At 41.2% G+C, this 19,523-nt stretch overlaps 1 protein-coding gene across 3 annotated transcripts in view; it reads left to right on the top strand.

The window, feature by feature from the left end:
- The first annotated feature begins 112 nt into the window (after positions 1-112).
- Positions 113-19,523, top strand: part of LOC111865139 (protein N-terminal asparagine amidohydrolase) — a 228,724-nt gene continuing 209,313 nt past the window's right edge. For 2 of the 3 annotated variants that reach the window (XM_023852947.1, XM_023852913.2), the window contains exon 1: positions 113-211. The gene's annotated coding sequence lies outside the window, so the exon portion shown is untranslated. The remainder of the gene's footprint in view (positions 212-19,523) is intronic. The other variant, XM_023852938.2, reaches the window with a different exon arrangement.

The following is a 19,523-nucleotide window of genomic DNA, read 5'->3' as shown; positions in this document are numbered from 1 at the left end:
AAAGGACAATTGAAATAATATTTAAAATACTTACCTTTTGAAGTGAGTAGTATTTATGCCATGTTTATGTATGTAATAATGTTTAGCATGTTTAACGTGGTCGGTAATCGTAGTTTACGGAAGATATTTGTGGTAGGGTGCGAGTGTTTTAATTTGAAGTAATTGTGTTTTGAGATAACAATTTTGTACGACAGCACCACATGACTTTTTTGTAAGTACGAACTACTGTTAAACATTTCAGATGCAGCGCAGTTTAAAATACGTTACGTTGTTATGTTTATACAGACGCCGATTTATGTACCAGTTGCGTCTGTCAAGAAATATTTAGAAAGGGATGAACATTTCATTTTTAAGTTTTGATTTTTTAGTTGTCATAACGTGTGACATTTCTACACTGTGGCAAGATGAACCTTGCTGGTCGTATGAACGACTGTAACTGTAGGAGAAGCATCTCAGCCTCTGATACTTAGAACCCAGGACTCCAAATGACAGTAGGAACCCCCTGCAATGTTATGCAGCCAGAATTGGTGTTGGACTGTTCCATCTTTTTTCTTTTTATGAGTGAGGACTGGGGCTCACTGCTCTTAAATATACTGTATGACATATTGTTCAATTCGATTTGGATTAGCTGCTGGTACATGACATTTTTCTCCAAAAAGAATTTGTATTATTTATTATTATTATTTATTGAAACTGCAAACGGGTTTTTACTCGGTGTCAGTAATACAACACACAAATAGCACACATTACACAAAATAACACACTACACTAAAAACATAGCATGCAAAATTACACAAGTAAGGACACACTACACAAAATGAATACAATGTAAATACAATTTACAGCTAAAATTAAATGAATTACTATTAATAAAAAATGAGTATGCTACACACTAAGTATATGTTGCTGTCTTGTGACCAAAATGCAGTGCAAGATCATGACATAACGATAGAAAACAGATGTTTTGAAAATGTGACACAATTCAGATATTTGGGAATGACGATGACAAATCAAAACCTGATTCAGGAGGAAATTAAGAGGAGATTGAACTTGGGTAATGCTTGCTACAACTCACTCCAGAACCTTTTGTCTTCTCTTCTGCTGTCCATAAACATAAAAATTAGAATATGCAAAACTATTATTTGCCTGTGATTCTATAGAGGTGTGAAACTTGGTCTCTGACATTAAGGGAGGAACATAGACTGAGGGTGTTTGGGAACAGGGTGTTGAGGAGAATATTTGGACCGAAGAGGGATGAAGTGACAGGGGTTGGAGAAAACTGCATAATGAGGAGCTTCATAACTTGTACTCTTCTCCAAGTATAATTGAAATGATCAAGTCAAGGAGGATGAGGTGGGCAGGGCATGTAGCACGAATGGGGGAGAAAAGGGATGTGTATAGGATATTGTTGGGAAAGCCAGAAGGAAAGAGACCAGTAGGAAGACAAAGGCATAGGTGGGTGGACAATATTAAAATGGATCTTAGAGAGATATGATGGGATGGTATGGATTGGATTGTTCTGGCTCAGGATAGGAACTAGTGGAGGGCTCTTGTGAACACGGTAATGAACCTTCGGATTCCATAAAATGCTGGGAAATTCTTGAGTAGCTGCAGATTTGGCTTCTCCTCAAGAAGGGCTCAGCTCCATACGTAAGTAAGTATACACTAAACAGTAACAGTAATGGAATACTAATGTCATGTTCTGTTGAGCTCACCTTTCACCTTGACCTTCCTTTCATTCCACTTCACTACACTTACATACCCTTCACATTTTTTTTTCCCCCTTGCGACTACAGCCCCAGTGGGCCTAGGCCTACCTCCATGAACTTCTCCGTTCACTTCGGTTTTTCTAGATCTTACACATTCTGTAGGACTCCTTGGGCGGGTGATCAGCTCGTCTCAAGGCCTGTGCCTGCACACAAACACAGAAAAACGCACACACACAAACTAAACATCCATGCCCTGAGTGGGATTCGAACCCACGATCCCAGTTTCCAAGCGAGTGAAGACAGTACATGCCTTAGACCACTCGGCTACCGTGACCGGCGATACCCTTCACATACTCACCACAATTCACTTTGCTTCACTGCATTTTCAGATTTTTTCTTATTTAATACTTTGTTAACCCTTTTCTTAAAACTACTTGATCCAGTTTTGTTGAGAAGATGCACTTATATATCCAGAAATTAATTAGTTGTACAAATAAAGGTGTAGGAGGGGTAATGTTTTTCTTTGTCAGAAATCCTGCTACCCAGCTTCCTGTTTAGTTGGTAGTATTCATTATGATCCAGTTAATTGATTTGGCTTAGATGTTATGGCTAGGAGAAATGAATAAAATAACTAGAATAACAAAATCGTGGAAATGTAAGATAGTGTGGATATTCCTGCTTGGCCTTTCTATTGGAACTATCATATTATTTTGATTTCTTCATTTGTAACTATGATAAATTTTTGCAGTTTGAAATTGTGCTGCCTTGTATCATTGATTATCATCTGGACCCTCTGGTACATCACACTGATACCAAAGCCTAACATTGACCCCTTGACCCTTCATCACAATATATATACCTGAAATTTATCTTAATATTATCACTTGATTTCCTTCCAGGTCTTGAAAATAATTGTTTCAAAGAAGTTTGCACATGAAAATTCTACTGTTTATTTATTGTCAGCACCATCCTTGTTACATTTTCACCAAATCATGGCCTACAGTATTTCAATGGCATTACAATCTAGCTGATTTGTGGAAATAAAAAATCTCCAACGCATGTTTTTTGAACTGGCTGCTGGGTATTGCATTGTGGAATCCTAAGTTAGAAATGAGAATAAGTCAATGGGGGCTATGGTTCTTGCTGCCTTATGTTTTTGTCACTATTGAGAGAGGCCTGATAAAATGGAGTGACAAACTGCAAGCAAAAATGTCGTGAAGTGTTGACAGTACTTGACTAATAAAATTTAATGTTTAACATCTTATTGTATATACATTTCTGTAACACATGATAATTCCTTAATTTGAAAACATTTAATATTCTAATCTCAAGCACTCTTAATATCACATATTTACAAAATGAAATACCATCATATCAATCACTGCATGTCTTCATCACTGACCATGTTTGATAGAACTGTGCCAAGGATGGAAAATCAGATGTTTTATCATTGTTGTCTTTTCACTCACAGAGACTGCACAGCTACCATTTTAACTGCTGACATCTTAGGCATTTGTTAAATGTAACGGTTCACATAATCCCCAAATATTTTTTACCATATGTTTTCTTAATACTAAATAAACATTAAAATAAGGGCAGTATAACTTGTTATGATATTTTTTGCTGCCTATACAACTTTATTATTTAATTTACCTCTTATTTTCTCATAGCTGATACAATGCAACAATCCAGCTTCATAGTCATGTGAACAGAGATTCTCAATCGTACATCTTCATGGCTAGAAAATAAATTTAGATTGCATGTCAGCATAGTAGCAACAACAATAAACAATATTAATTTACTAGGAATTTTGCCATCTACAAAGGCATGTTTATTTGTTGTCTGTCAGAATAAGAAAAACTTGCAAATGTAAGTTGTTTATTGTAGCAAAAATGAAGTTTGTTAAGTAAATAATAAGATCAGATTAACATGCTTCATTATATAAAAAAATATAAATTGAGGTAAAATCTAAAAGTGTGATGATGGTGCATTAGTACAAATATTTTTGTGGAAATTATCCATCATCCTGTTTCTGTCTAAAACACCGTCCTGGTTATATTACAAAACACAGCATTTCGGAGACTGGATTCTGTATCCACCTTCAGTTATAAACCTACTCAGTCTCTGGAGAGAGGGAGTAGCTCTATCAGTTGGACCTAACTGAGTAGGTTTTACCTGAAGATGGAGACAGAATCCAGTCTCCGAAACACTGTGTTTTGTAATATAAACAGGACGGTGTTTTAAATGAAATCAGGACAATAGATAATGTCCAGAAACATAGTATTTGTTGTAAATTAGGGGTTTGTAAAATGGGGGCTGGGTACCTGTATTCCTATATCCGGTCCTTCTTCCAGATATATTATCACTCCTATATTCTCAGTTGTTTGGAAATGCTGACACTTGTTTTTCAACTTTTCTGTGGTAATTGAAATATTACTTGATATTGGTGTTTCTTTTTGCAACTCAACTCGTATAGCTTTCATCTGATTAGTTCCATGTGACCAAGTACAGGGTAATACGGCAGTTGTTACAAAACTGCATCATCATCACTATGTCTACCGCATTAGGATGCTGGAGCCGGATTCTTCTGAACTCTGTGTACAGTTGTAACACTGATTGCAAGTAGATTTGGGATTCATTTATCTTTCAGTCATTTTTCATACTTTTCTAAATTCATTTCACAGTTATAGTCTTCAGTCCCACCGCGGCAGCCTGGGCTCAACCCGGGTCTGGTCAAGTGGGATTTGTGGTGGACAAAGTGGCGCTGGGGCAGGTTTTCTCCGAGTACTTTGGTTTCCCCCGCCAATCTTCATTCCACCAATTACTCCTCACCTATCATCTGGGGCTGGTACAATAGGCCAGAAGTGACCGCAGTGCAAAGGACTTAGACCCACTCCACTAGCAGTTAAAAAAAAAGAAGAGTCTTCAGTGTGACTTGAAACAGATGTGTGCAATTAGTGTGAAACCTTTAGTGCCACCAGCATACACTGTAACTAGTGTAGGAGAATAATATTAAACTGGATCTGAGAGAAATAGGGTGGGGTGGTATGGACTGGACTGATCTGACTCAGGATGGGGTTCAGTGGACAGTTCCCGTGAACATGGTAATGAATCTCTAGGTCATTTTAAATGGAAAAAATTCTAAAGTAGCTGAGTGAAAGGTGGTTTCCCAAGAAGGGCCCAGCTACATGGAGTTTAGGTAGCTGGATAGATGATCATCCCTGCTTATAAATGAAGAACGTACCTGTGTTTGTATGGGCTTGTACAATGTGCATTATGCCCTTGTAGGAGGGCTAATGTCCTCTGTTAGTTCCTGAAATTTGTCTAGCTGCTAGTGCAAAGGTAGTCATTTTCCATGGCTTCTGTATGTTTGTATGAGCGTTTGTACGAAACTTGTTTGTGAAGTTGTGGAGCAGAACGATATTTCGTATTGTGACATAAGACCCATTGCTAGGCAACTACCGCGAAACAAACAAGTACACAGCTGCCATTACTAGGACTTGTGGAGCTGAGCCCTTCTTGAGAAGACACCAACTGCTCAGCTACTCAAGAACTTCCCAGCATTTTATGGAACCCGAAGGTTCATTAGCATGTTCACAAGAGCCCTCCACTTGTCCCTATCCTGAGCCAGATAAATCCAATCCATACCATCCCATCCTGTCACTCTAAGATTCACTTTAATATTTCCATCCACTATATGTTGGTCATCCTAGTGTTCTCTTTCCTTCTGGCATTCTTCTTCTTCTTCTTCTTCTTCTTCTTCTTCTTCTTCTTCTTCTTCTCCTTCTCCTCCTCCTCCTCCTCCCATTCGTGCTACATGCCCTGCCGATCTCATCCTCCTTGACTTGAGCATTCTAATTATACTTGAAGAAGAGTACGAATTATGAATCTCCTCATTGTGCAGTTTTCTCCAACCTCCTGTCACTTCATCTCTCTTCCGTACAAATATTCTCAACACCCTGTTCTCAGACACCCTCAGTTTATGATTCTCCCCTAATCTCAGAGACCAAGTTTCACACCCATACGGAACCACAGTTTTGTATAGTCAGATTTTTATGTTTTTAGGCAGCAGACTAGAAGACAGAAGGTTCTGAACTGAATGGTAGCAAGCATTACCCAAGTTCAATCTTTTCTTAATTTCCTCCTGAATCAGGTTTTGATTTGGTATTGTCATTCCCAAATATTTTAACTGTGCCACATTTTAAGAAACATCTCTTACCAATCATTATGTCGTGATTTTGCCCTGTATTCTGGTGAGGAGACACCAACATATACTTAGTTTTCTCTGTGTTTACTTCTAGACCAACCTTTTTACTGGCGTCTATTAAAGTTTGTGTATTTTTCTTTATGGTCCCTATATTATCACCCAATTGATTCGCATCATCAGCGTGGACCAACATCTAATGTGTCCCATTTCATTTCAGTCCCACCTGGTTTTCCTGGACCTTCCTAATGGCATATTCTAAAGCAAAGTTGAATAGCAGTGGAATTAAATCATGTCCATGTTTCAGACATTTCTGGATAGGAAGTTATCAGACAAATGTTTACTTACACGGACTTTCTTATACGTTTCGTTTAAACACATTTTAATCAACCTTTTTATTATATCTGTCACAACACAACTAATATTAAGATCAGACCATTTTCGGCCGTGCTACATGTTTCGGCTATTGATAGCCATCATCAGGCAAACACATGATTTACACACATATACACACTGCTGAACCACAGCACCAACAAGATTTGATACAATATTATTAAAGTATATAAAAACACTTGATGTAAAAATACAGAAATCATGTTATGTAAAACAGACGTATGATATAAAATAAGAATAAAATTCTTTTGGTGTTTTTACATCAACGTATCAGTCGTTGGTTTGTGATTTGTTTTGCGTTTCGTTCCCAAGGACAAGTTGGAATATTCATACTTATGAGTATATAAAATTGTGTATGAGGCCCGTAATGTAGATGTAGTAAAGTAAATTATAATATTAGTCAGTGCCTCATCTCACAAAGTATTGTCCGTACTGTAGGGAATGTACACAATGTCGTTGTGAGGCTGTGAAAAAAGAAAGGATTTGAGCGCGTGAAGCTGAAGAATCTTCACTCTTAGAAGCCGTTGCCAGGTAATGGCTAATGAAGACACGAAGGCTGGAAAAAGACTTAGCGTGTACTATGGTGATTTGTGAATTGTGGAGATTAGCGGTGGCGCTGTAATTTACCTGTAGTTCCGAGTCGTGTGTGTAAGTCTTTAAATCGATTCGCCAATTCAAACCCCGTTTATAGTCACACACGTTTACGTGACAGTAATTTAGCCAGAAAATACATTTTTTTTATTTACAATATCCCACACGTTATTTGGAAAAGTTTGCTTATCACTGTATGTTTGATTCTAAAGGGTTCTGACGATGGTATGTGACACTCAGGATTACTGGGGGGTTGGGCTTCAGGGAGATTTAGCTTCAAAAACGTTGTGTTCATTAGTGTTCTTTAGAATACTAGATGATGTGCGAAAGCCCAAAACCCAGTAATCCCAACTCTATAATTGGTTTCAATACGTAACGGCTATATTCAACAAAACGTATCATCTGCAAAGCCTAGAAGACTGTGTCAGAACACACGTATCGAGTTCTGTATGTACTCAAGTGCGCTCAGTTAATATAAATCTACATTGCAAATGACATGACTCTGCTATAATTTCATGCATTGTTCTTAAGCGTCATTGTTTATGCATTGCTTCAGTCAGACCAGTAAAATTATGAAATAATATGGTATTAGCAGAACATAACACTTCCCCTGTACAATGTATGCGTCGCTTAGCACTTCACTTGTTTTTAACTATCGAATATGAGAAATTGTACATACCTGTCCTGGATATTTCTGTCAGATTACCAAATAAGAAAACGCGGTGGGAAGCCAGCGGCTAACCGCTTGATGAGATATGTCGCCACCGGTGTCAAAGGAAAGTAGGCAATTAGTTTCTCCCAGAATTTGTTGTTCATGTTTTAATTCCATCACTGTTATTCACTCTTGTGTATTATTGATGATAGGCAATCTCAGTAGTTGATACAGTATCATTAAGTGTCAGCCTTTGTTTTAATTTTATGAATGTACGATCTTAGAGGTTTCTTATAATAGCCGTCGGTTTAAACACAAAACTGAGGAAGGTCGTAAATGAAGGAAATTTAACGTTGATTTCATTGACTTTGAATCAGTGAAATTGAATGTTAGAAGAGAAAACTCTAAAATAAATGTCAGGTGGTGATTTCTCTGTACATCATAAAATATGTCTTTTATGGTGTGTATAACTTTTCCGAATTTTGTACCAATTTTTTAAGTTCATTTCTTAAAAAAGTGAAGCTGTTCTTGTAACAGACCGTGGAGGCCAACATCGTTGTGAGACGTCGAGGCTCCCACATTTTCTAGACAGTCGGTTCACAGATGGCGTTGAAGTTGACAGCCTTACGCACCGGCCGCCCTTTACCCCCAGGAATATTCCAGGTATTCATTTCTGTTGGAGACTGAGTGGAGCCCAGGGCCATAGCGCAGCTGAAATGATTGGGTCAGTCGAAAAATCCAATGATCTCATGGGGAGTCAAACCCACAACCTTCCGGCTTGTAGTAAAGTTTCATATTCATGTTGGATTTGAGGTTCTCACAACAATTACTATGAAGAGTTCTGGAATGTTATGTAGTTCGGTAAAAGTTAGGTGATGTTTTGGAGGAGTGTATTACCTCCATCTTCATAGTTGAAGTCAGCCGAGTAGGAAACTAGCAAAAAGCAGATAGTCTACTTCTTGCTTGTTTCTTGCTCGGCTTACTGTTCAAGGCTGAAGTTGGAGGCCACATGTTCCTCCAAAACGTCGGTTGACTTATGCTGAACTACACAGCATAACTTCCAAGAAGACAGAACTCCTTTTTATTTTCATGAGTTCTGGTTATTTAGTAAGAAATTGTGTTCGGCGACTAAAAGAATGAACTTGCACTTTCAATTGGGATTCAATTTTCACTGCTAATTCTGGTAACAACCTTTTTTTTCCTTTGCCCGGCTTCCGGACTTTCTGATTGTCCTGACCTATCTTGCAGTCAGAATTACTAGTTTTTTTTGAACAACACAACAAATATCAAGATCAGTGCCTAGTTTCGGCTCTGCTACATGTTTCGGCTATTAATAGCCATCATCATCAGTCGTTGTTTACATTCCCTACAGTACGGACACAGCTTAAACACGCCTCGACGAATAATCGAACATTGTGCATCGAGTAGTTTACTGCTACAAAATGGAGATGCAGCAGATGATGGAACTTCTACTGAAGGAAATCAGAGACAACCAAGAAATGTTCCGAAACCATCAAGAAGAGATGAGGGCAAACCAAGTAAAAGCAGGTGCCGACCGAGTGCGGATGGAAGATATAATGGACGCCCACATGAGATCCTACCCAAAAGGAGACGGTGGCCTACCAAGTGGACACGAAACCTGCGGCGGCACAACAAGAAGAGGTCCCCATTGCAATACCGGTCGGAGAGACGATGGCCTGCCAAGAGATGGAGGCACGTCCAGAAGAAGAAGAACCGGCCTCAGCGAACAGGAAACCTGAGGAGGCAGAACTACGAGAGGTACCCGTACAAGACGCCGAAGTAATGCCGGTCGGAGAACCGAAGAAGAAAAGGCGCAGGGACCGAAACAAGCGACGAAATATGAAGAATTCGACAAGGGAAAATTGTGGACCCCGGATGAAGTTGGCTGCCACCTGCTGGAAGACATCCCGTCGCGCGACAGTGGCACGACGTTAGAGAATTGCCTTCAAGAAGGAAATTCCCCTGGGAACCTTCGGATGCCAGCGGAAAGAAGTGACCGCCACCGGAACGAAGATTACAGAGGAGAATAGGTGTTGGAAGTATCCTCAATACAACGCTGGCATAAAGGACAGCCGGATATTCTGTCGGATTACGACAAAACAAGGAATGGACCTTATGGAGGTGTCGACCCCCTCCAAAAAGGAAAAAGAAACAACGGATCGGGGAGGAACCGGTAATGTAGAAGTAACGGCCTCCCAAGGAAGAGTGAAAGTAGTGGGTGAATGGGATACAACTGGATCTTCTGGCGAGCGGAAAGGAAACCGCTCGAGACCAGTTGGTCTTAAGAAGGGAGCGGTTGTAACTGCCGGAGAACAGATGCTGCAAGAACAGCCTCCGAAGCAAAGGAACGGGGATGCGCCATTAGGCTATTCGGGACGAACAGCCTTAAGGAGGGAGAAGTGTGACGTGTCGCGCTAGCTGGACCCCCCCCCCTGAGCTGACGCACCGAGCGGAGCCGAAGTTAGCCGAGTCCCAGCGTCCTGGTAGCTATGCAACGCTAGTCAACAGCGGTGACGTAAGACGGCGTGAGGTGACAGCGTTGCTAGGCTATACGCAGACACTGTTACGTGGCACGCAACGACGCTGTTGACGCGGGCAACAGGCAACAGCGAACGGAATAAAAGCCGGCTGAGCAGTAAGCGTGAGTGGAGTTGAAATATAGCCGTCGTCGGAGACAGTTAAAGTGTATCAGCGGCCGAGAACAAGTAAAAGTGTGATAATCAGTGACAGTTTGTGATAACTGAGAATTAATTGGGAGTGTGTAACACAGTGACACTTGTATAGCTCCCGTACCGTGAAACGTGTAGTCTACTGACAATAGTGTAAATTGAACATTGCGAATAGGGTTATAAAGTGTGAAACCCCGCAACTGTGTTATAATTAATTGTAGCCGAGAATTGTAGGTTGTTCAATAAACCAATTAACAATCCGAACGGCGTAATCAGTAAAGAAACACGTTACAATACTTTGTAAAATGAGGCACCGACTAAACAAATTAACATTAATTTACTACATCTACATCAGGAGCGTCCTATACAATTTTATATACACAAAATATAGAATATTCCAATTTGTCTGTGGGAACGCAACGAAATTACAAAACCAACGACTGATTCGATGATATAAATCATCAATCTAAGAATTTTATTCTTGTTTTATACTATAACTTCTGTTTTATATAATCTGATTTATTGTATTTTACGTCAAGTCTTTTATATAATTAATAATATTGTATCCAATTTTACTAGTAGTGCGGTTCAGTGGTGTATATGTTAACCATATATTTGCCTGACGATGGTTATTGATAGCCGAAACATGTAGCAAAGCCGAAACTAAGCACTGATCTTGATATTTGTTGTGTTGTGACGGTTGTACTCGTATATAGTAACACAATAGGATGCATGAAATGAAAGTTGTTTTGAACGTTATCCGTCGTCCGGTATCATAGAAATTAGAGAGCACAATGTTTCGGAAATCGGTTCTGCTTCCTTCCTCAGGCAATCTGGGACTGAGGGTAGCTCTTTCTAACGGACCCAATAGAGTAGGTGTCTCTTCCCTCGCCTGAGGATGCAAACAGATCCAGTTTCCAAAACATTGTGTTCTCTAGATTTTAGAATACCGGACGATGAACAAGTCCAGAAACCCAATAACCATCGTCAGAACCCTTTAGAATCTACTAGTATTTTGCAGTGCTACATACAGAAGGTATCCAAAAGAAAACAGTTATATCTCAGAAACCATTTATTATACTTCTGTATTGGTTACAACATTACAACGGGAAACGATCAAATTTTTTTTTCTGAGTATGTAACATTCTCAATAAATTTCAATATGCGCTTCCTTGGTGGTACAACAAATATCCAGACGATATTCGACCTCGTTCCACGTTGCTTGAAGCATGTTTGGAATTACCTTAGCCACAGCGTTCCCCAAGTGCGGGCTTTCAGGTGTTGAATTAATCTTAACCTGGTAGACAATGTTCTTAACATACCCCACAAAATAAAAAAAAAAAACAAAACATTGAGTTTAAGTCTGGCGACCTAGGAGGCCAAGCGATTGTTCCACATCTGCGATCCATCTCCCAGCTATCTCTCTGCCCAGGTGATTCGTAACATGGTGGCGGAAATATGGCGACGCATGCGCGGAAATCGGGCATAAAAAAAACTTTCAGAGTTTTCCTTTACCGATGACATAAACCGGATACGTGTATGACAATTATTTTCCGAGATATACATTTTTTGAAGAAAGCAGTCTTCTGGGCTTTGGCGCCGTAAAGCCCAGAAGACTGCTTTCTTCATAGTCACCGCCGTGAAAGCCTCAAATCTTATATACATTTTTTATTTACGATACTTTTCTTCCGGACATCCGGTATTAGCGCCACAGTATGAAATCCCGTATTTTGTATTATTTATAAACGAGTGGATGAATTCACATTGCATTTATTAAATGTGTATGAAAGTGTAGACTTTCACTCAAATGTAGCTCTTAGTGTAAAGTTGTTAGAAAACCTTAAAATAAAAGTCATGTTTAAAATCGTTGGGATGGATTTTGGAGAGATAGGATGGCGGGTTGTATGGAATGTAGTCATATGGCACAGGATAGAGACCAGTGGCGGGTTCTTGTGAACACGACAATGAACCTCGGGTCCCATAAAAATTTGGGAAATTCTTTAGCAGTTAAGCGACTGGTGGCTTCTCAAGGAGGACTCATCTCTATGGAGTTAGACCGAGATCTGTACTTTTACTCCTATATAAATTATGTTTAATGCTGTATCTGGAGCCGGGTTAGATCAGTCGGCGTAGGACGATCTATGGGCTGGAAGGTCGGGCTTCCATTCCCGGCAGAGGTAAGAGATATTTCTTTTCATCACAGCTTCCAGACCGGCCCTGGTGCCCACCCTACCTCATATACAGTGGTATCCGGGGGCTCTTTCTCCGGGTGTAAAGTTGACCACTTATCTCCATCTTAGTGTCGAGGTCAAGAATGGTGGAGCTGTACTTCCACTTCCCCATCCGTCTTTATGGCATGGTGCTTAAGTAACTATGCTGGATTTACTGTGTTGCATCCAACTGTTCAGAGAATTTTGGGGCCATATGTGAGCCAAAAATCAGTGGTCAGCCCTGGTAACTCTAGGATAGGGATGTGTGATATATATTTTAAAATTTCAGAAGTATTGGTATTCATTCATCTTTCATGCATATGTTTTAAATGAAAACAGCGGTGGCATATACGAGTGTAGCCAGCCATTCACATGGAAATTCGTTGTTTACGCCTTAAGTTCAAGTTTATGACACTTGGCTCTGTGTAGGTTATCGGTAGGATGGTCTGTGTAGTTTGTTTTCTGTTTCGGTGTTACGTGTAGGTGGTCGTAACTTAGAGTCAAAGGGTAGAGCTAGCTGTCTGTGTATTGTACAGAATACATTTTGTCAGAGAATAGCTATGTACTTTTAAGTTATATCTATTCAGTTCATAGCAGATCTTTCGAAGAGCAATCCCATTGTGTTTGCGGCTACGGCAGAATAACAGCAGTGTTTACCAATGCTTCATGGAGACATCCCATAATTGTGCGGAATGTTGTTTCACGGCGCATTTTTTCTTAGGTATAAATAGCGAATGGTTACGGGGTCGGATTTCGAGTCCCGGTGGGGGCAAGAATTTCCTCTTCTCAAAATTGTCCGGACCGGTTCTGGACCCCGTGTAGCCTCCTATCCACTGGGTACCGTGGGCTCTTTCGCTTGGGGTAAAGCGACCGGGGCATGAAGCTGATCACTCACCTCCAACTGGCGCTGAGGTGCAGAAAACGTGGGTCTATTCATCTACTCGCCCATACGCCTTCATGGTGCAGTGCTTAATTAGTCAAGCACAAGGGCAGCTTTGCCTTTGTAACTGTTTGAAGTTGGTGGCCTTTAAACTTTTGGGAAGTTTTGATTATATTCCACCATAGAGGCGTGTATCGATGTACATGGTTTGAGAAATACGGGCGTTTACGTGTACAAGGGTAGCAGATTTTACGATCTGGCAAGCAATTCGCGGTACATGATTATTTAGGCTCAAGAAACTGATTTTAAATTTTTTTCTTATTGTTTTTAGGCCGGTGTTGACATGTGCTACAAGCCGGAGGGTATTTTTTCAATTGACCTAATCATTCTAGCTGCACAATGGTCCTGTCGGTCGACTCAGCCTTTAACAGAAATGAGTACGAGGAATCTTCCCGGGGGTAAAGGGCGGTCGGCAGGCACGTAAGGCTGACAACCTCAACCCCATCTGTGACATATAATAACTAACTAAACGGAGCTGAGCCCTTCTTGAGAAATCGCCAATTGTGCAGCTACTCAAGAATTTCCCAAAATTTTATGGAACCCGAATGTTCATTACCGTGTTAGCCAGAGCCCTCCACTGGTCCCTATCCTGAACCACATCAATCCAATCTTATCTCTCTAAGATCAATTTTAATATTATCCACTCTCCTACGTCTTGATCTTCCTGCTGGTCTCTTTCCTTTTAGCTTTCCTACCAATATCCCATATGCATTCCTCTTCTCCCCCGTTCTTGCTACATGTCCTGCTTATCTCATCCTCAATGACTTGATCATTGTAATTATACTTGGCGGAAAGTACGAAGTTATGAAGCTCCTCATTATGTAGTTTACTACCTTCTCTTATTATTACACGTACATCCTTCTTCGGTCCAAATGTTCTCTTGATCACCCTGTTGTCTAACAGGTTGATGGGCTGTACTGAGGAAAACTACACCTCCATCATTGTGTGCTTTCTGTGCGGAGATTGAACCCGGACTTCTCTATTAAAAGCCCACGTGCTATACAGTTAAGTGCCTTGCTCGGTCAGTTTCCATGCTAGCGGTATTACTGAAGTGAATGCTAGGGGCCACGTGATTGGCTGTAGTAATACGGTTCGCACCTATCTAATAATCACCATGGTTCTCGAACAAATAATAAGATTGGATCATCTGTTGTTCGTGGCGTCCTCGCTGTGGAGCCTGCCTACCTGCCTACCTGCCTACCTGCCCACCACGTCTTTTGTGCTACATGACGAGTTCATAATGAGCTATTGTCATGCCTGTCTTGCGCTCCGCACACTGAACCCCACATTCTGGTCGCCTCTTGGTTCGTGTATATAATCTGCGTTGCTCATAAAAATATGGATACGTGCTGATATCTGCGCAGTTCTGCCTTGGGACCTTCCCTCTGTTCACAATTATTTAAAAAAAGAAAACCTCACGATTTTGTATTATGCAGTATGTATATTAAAATGGAGAAGCGTAGGAAAATATTAAAAAATCGTGATATAAAAGAGAAATAACTAGTAGAGACTTTGAATAGTTCGAATATTTGGGAACGACGATATCAAATCAAAATTTGATTCAGGAAGAAATTAAGAGGAGATTGAATTCGGGTAATACTTGCTACCATTCAGTCCAGAATCTTTTGTCTTCTCGTCTGCTGCCCAAAAACGTTAAATTATAATATACTAAACTGTAATTTTGCCTGTGATTGTGTATGGGTATGAAACTTGGTCTCTAACATTAAGAGAGGAACATAGACTGAGGGTGTTTGAGATCAGTATGCTGAGGAGAATATTTGGAACGAAGAGAAATGAAGTGACAGGAGGCTGGAGCAAACTGCATAATGAGGAGCTTCACAATTTGAACTTTTCTCCAAGTATAATTAGAATGATCAAGTCAAGGAGGATGAGGTGGGCAGGGCATGTAGCACGAATGGAGAGGAGTGTGAGATTTTGATGGGAAAGTCAAAAGGAAAAAGACCACTAGGAAGAGCAAGACGTAGGTAGGAGAATAATAATAAAATTTATCTGAAAAATATAGTATGGGGTGGTATGGACTGGATTGATCTGGCTGAGGATAGGGATCAGTGAACAGCTCTTGTGAACACGGCAATGAACTTTCGGGGTCCGTAGAATGTTAGCAGGTTCGTGAGTGTCTGAACAACTGTTGGCTTCCAAAGAAGGATTCAACTCCATGGAGGTAGTTATTTGGTTATACATAATATAACGAGCCGGGATAGCTCAGTCAGTATAGCGACTGGACTGTCAGGGTAGGATTTTAGGCAGGGCAAAATTATTCTCTTATGCATAACCTCCACACCTGTTCTGAGGCCCACCCAGTCTCCTATCCAGTTGGGACCGGTGGGCTGTTTCTCTGGGGCTAGAGCGGCAGGAGCGTGAGGCCGACCACTGAATTTCATCTAGTGCCAAGGTCAAGAATAGGTGTCGAACTATACTCCATTCTTCCGTACGTCTTCATGGCATGTTGCGTGACCTGTTACGCACAGTAACTTTACCTATAAGAGCCGGGATAGCTCAGTCGGTATAGCTACTGGCTGACGGCGGAGGTTCGATTCCCAGCAGTAACAAGAGATATTTCTGTGCTCCACAGCGTCCAAACGTGCTGTGAGGCCCACGCATCCTCCTATGCAGTGGGTATGGGTAGTTCTTCCCGCGGGATGAAGCGGCCGGGCCGTGAAGCTGACCACTCACCTCTCTCTAATTCCGAAGTCAAGAATATTGGATCTGTCTGTACTTGCATCCAACCATATTCCTTCATGTCTTAGTGCTTAATTACATAATTGAGTACAGAGGTAGGGCATGTAGCACGAATGGGTGAGATGAGGAGTGAATATAAGATATTGGTGGGAAAGCCAGAAGGAAAGAGACCATTGGGAAGACCAAGGCGTAGGTGGGTGGACAATATTAAAATGGTATTGATTGGGTTGAGCTGGCTCAGGATAGGGACCAGTGGAGGGCTCTTGTGAACACGATAATGAACCTTTGGGTTCCATAAAATGCTGGGAAATTATCGAGTAGCTGCAGATTTGGCTTCTCCTCAAGAAGGGCTCAGCTCCATAAGTATTTTTTATTGCTAGTGGGGTGGGACTAAGTCCCTTGTACTGTGGCCACTTCTGGCCTATTGTACCAGCCTCAGATGATAGGCGAGGTTGATTGTGAAGCAATTGGTGGAATGAAGATTGGCAAGGGAAACCGAAGTACTCGGAGAAAACCTGCCCCAGTGCCGCTTTGTCCACCACAAATCCCACTTGACCAGACCCGGGTTCGAACCCGGGAAGCCAGCCACTAACCGCTTGAGCTATGGCGCGGCCCTAGCTCCATAAGTAAGTAAGTAAGTACAGAGGTAGCTTTACCTTTACCTTTTACATGCATGGGATTTCAGAAATATTTTGAATATTACAGTAATGAGTCCTTAAGAATAAGGCATACATGTTCTCTAGATAAACTGCTTGAACATCTGCAGACATTACTTTTGAGGGGTCATAGAGCACGGTTGCCAAAGGTTGCCGTTAAACATTGTCTAATGACTGATTTTCCCAGCATGTGTTCGGGAGTTGATTTTGGGGTTGTGACATTTCTACCCGATCCCTTTTGGAAAAGAGGAAATACCGTCCAGAGGTGTTTAGCTGAACATAATTATTTAGGTATAACGAATAATCTCTCTTTTAAATTAGATTCTCTCCCATATTATTTCTTCCTGGCTTTCGTTAATGTAGGACAGAGAGTAGCATAGCTACGACAGGAAGGGCCATAGGAAAGCACCGGATTATGCTTCTTGTCCCGTTTTATGGCGACGGATTGCCCTGTAATCTACCGAGATAGATTTCATGCAGCCTGTATTTCAGTGTTCTACGTTATAAAGGCAGATCTATCCCTGTAACAGGCCGTGGAGGCCCATACGGTTGTGAGGCGTCGAGGCTCCCACATTTTCTAGACATTCGGCTCACAGATGGCGGTAAGGTCAGCCTTACTCGCCGGCCGCTCTTTACTATCAGGAAGATTCTTGGTACAGGTTTATTTTATAGGCTTGGTCGATTCAATGTGTGGCGGCGAGGATTAGGTCAATTTAAAAGTTCAGTTATTTCATCAGGAATCGAACTCGCGACATTCCGACTTGTATGAGTAGATTTAATCTGCTTTCCTTATGTTCACCCTCATATCGAATGGGTACCGAAGGCTGTTTCCCCTGGGGGTAAAGCAGCCGAGGCTTGGAGCCGCCCACTCACGTTTACCTATTTTCCTTATTTTGGAAAAAAAAAATGAAAGTAAGCTTATGCTTGCTTCATGCTGTCTGTGTGTCTCTGTATCCTCCACTACCAACTTTTGAATGCCTGAACCGAACCGATCTTTATGCAACTATGTATATCATGACACCTGAGCCCATCAACGGCGTACTTCATAAATCCCTCCCGTCAGTTTGTGTGGCTATAAGTGTATCGTGTTGTTATTAGGCAACGGCTAGGTATAAAAAGAAGTTACCGCGGAAACGAATATCGTATTATAGAAAGTAGACGCTTAGTTATTCTTAGAATTCCTTCTTTTGTTTTACTGTGTACATGGTTTTGTGTTCTATGAGCTTCTTGGAGGAGCATGATGCAGTTCTGAGACTCATTTGGATGTGTGAAAGTATACATCTAAGTCTCTTCAGACTCGTGCCAAGTCTCAGTTATCCGGCATATGTTTTTGTGTGATATGAGCTGCTTTGAGAAGCATGATATAGTTCTGAAACTCATTTGGATGCGTGGAAGTGACATCTAAGTCTCTTCATACTCATGCCAAGTCTCAGTTGTCCGGCATATGTTTTTGTGTGATATGAGCTGCTTTCAGAAGCATGATATAGTTCTGAGACTCATTTGGATGTGTGAAAGTGTACATCTAAGTCTCTTCAGACTCATGCCAAGTCTCAGTGGTCCGGCATATGTTTTCAAAATAGTTCATACAAGTGTGTTTAAAGCGAGTCTGGATGTTACTACATTACGTCTCTTGATCAGGGCACTCGTTGAGCTCATCAGCGATCTCGCACCAGCTTGCCTGCGGGGACGTGAGGAGCATGCAGTTCGTGCCAACACCACGAAGAATATTTCACATTAGACGCCGGCGTCAGTGATTCTCTATGGAAATAGGAGGCTCTTTATGTTTTATTCCGTCAGGTCGACCATCTTCATAAGGACATATCAATACTTGCGGAAACTACTATTACAATGTGATTGGTCAGTATCAATACAATATAAGGCCGCGCCATAGCTCAAGCGGTTAGTCACTGGCTTCCCATCGCGGTGGCCCGGGTTCAATCCCGGGTCTGGTCAAGTGGGATTTGTCGTGGACAAAGTGGCGCTGGGGCAAGTTTTCTCAGAGTACTTCGGTTTACCCTGCCAGTCTTCATTCCACCAATTGCTCCACAGTCACCCTCACCTATCATCTGGGGCTGGTACAATAGGCCAGAAGTGGCCATAGTACAAGGGACTTAGTCCCACCCCACTAGCATTAAAAAAATACAGTGTCGTCACACTGCCATGGATATAAAATCTGAGCCTTTAATTACAGCGACGTACATGAATACATTAAAATATTTATAAATAATTATTATTTGTGTATTTAGAAGTGTGGTTTAAAAAACTTTGTTAACCTCTAGCACCTGTTTGGTTCGTGTCCTTTATAGTGAATCCCTTTAAAGGAAGCTGAGTGTACCACCTCGTGGTTCCGTTGTTTGAAGAACAGGACTCTTTAGTGTCCTTCACTTGTTCGGGCGGCGCTGTGTTGTTATAATGATCAGTCACATTGTAATAGCAGTTTCCTCAAGTATTGATATATCCTTCTGAAGATGGTCGCTCCGACCGGAACATATCAAGGATAAAAAATTGAAAGGGAGGAAAACATTTATCAGTCACACTGGACGGAGCTGATAATCTTTTATATTATTGCTACTGTGACGGACCAGGATGAATCAAGTCAAATTTATTACCTACACTACAGATTATGTATAATACGATGGGGTACCCAAAAGAAACCGAACTAATTTTTTTGTGGGCAGAGCTTTTGTAGTACCGCGTTTTGCCGCTATGAGCGCATAGAGCTAACATTCCTGAGTCGATAAGCCGACTACCGTTGCTTCAGAAGGTAAGGACTAGTTT

Source organism: Cryptotermes secundus, unplaced genomic scaffold, assembly GCF_002891405.2.
Source record: "Cryptotermes secundus unplaced genomic scaffold, Csec_1.0 scaffold719, whole genome shotgun sequence".
NCBI classification, from domain to species: Eukaryota; Metazoa; Arthropoda; class Insecta; order Blattodea; family Kalotermitidae; genus Cryptotermes; species Cryptotermes secundus.
Note: the sequence above shows the minus strand (reverse complement) of the source record. Positions and strands in the feature narration are given on the sequence as shown.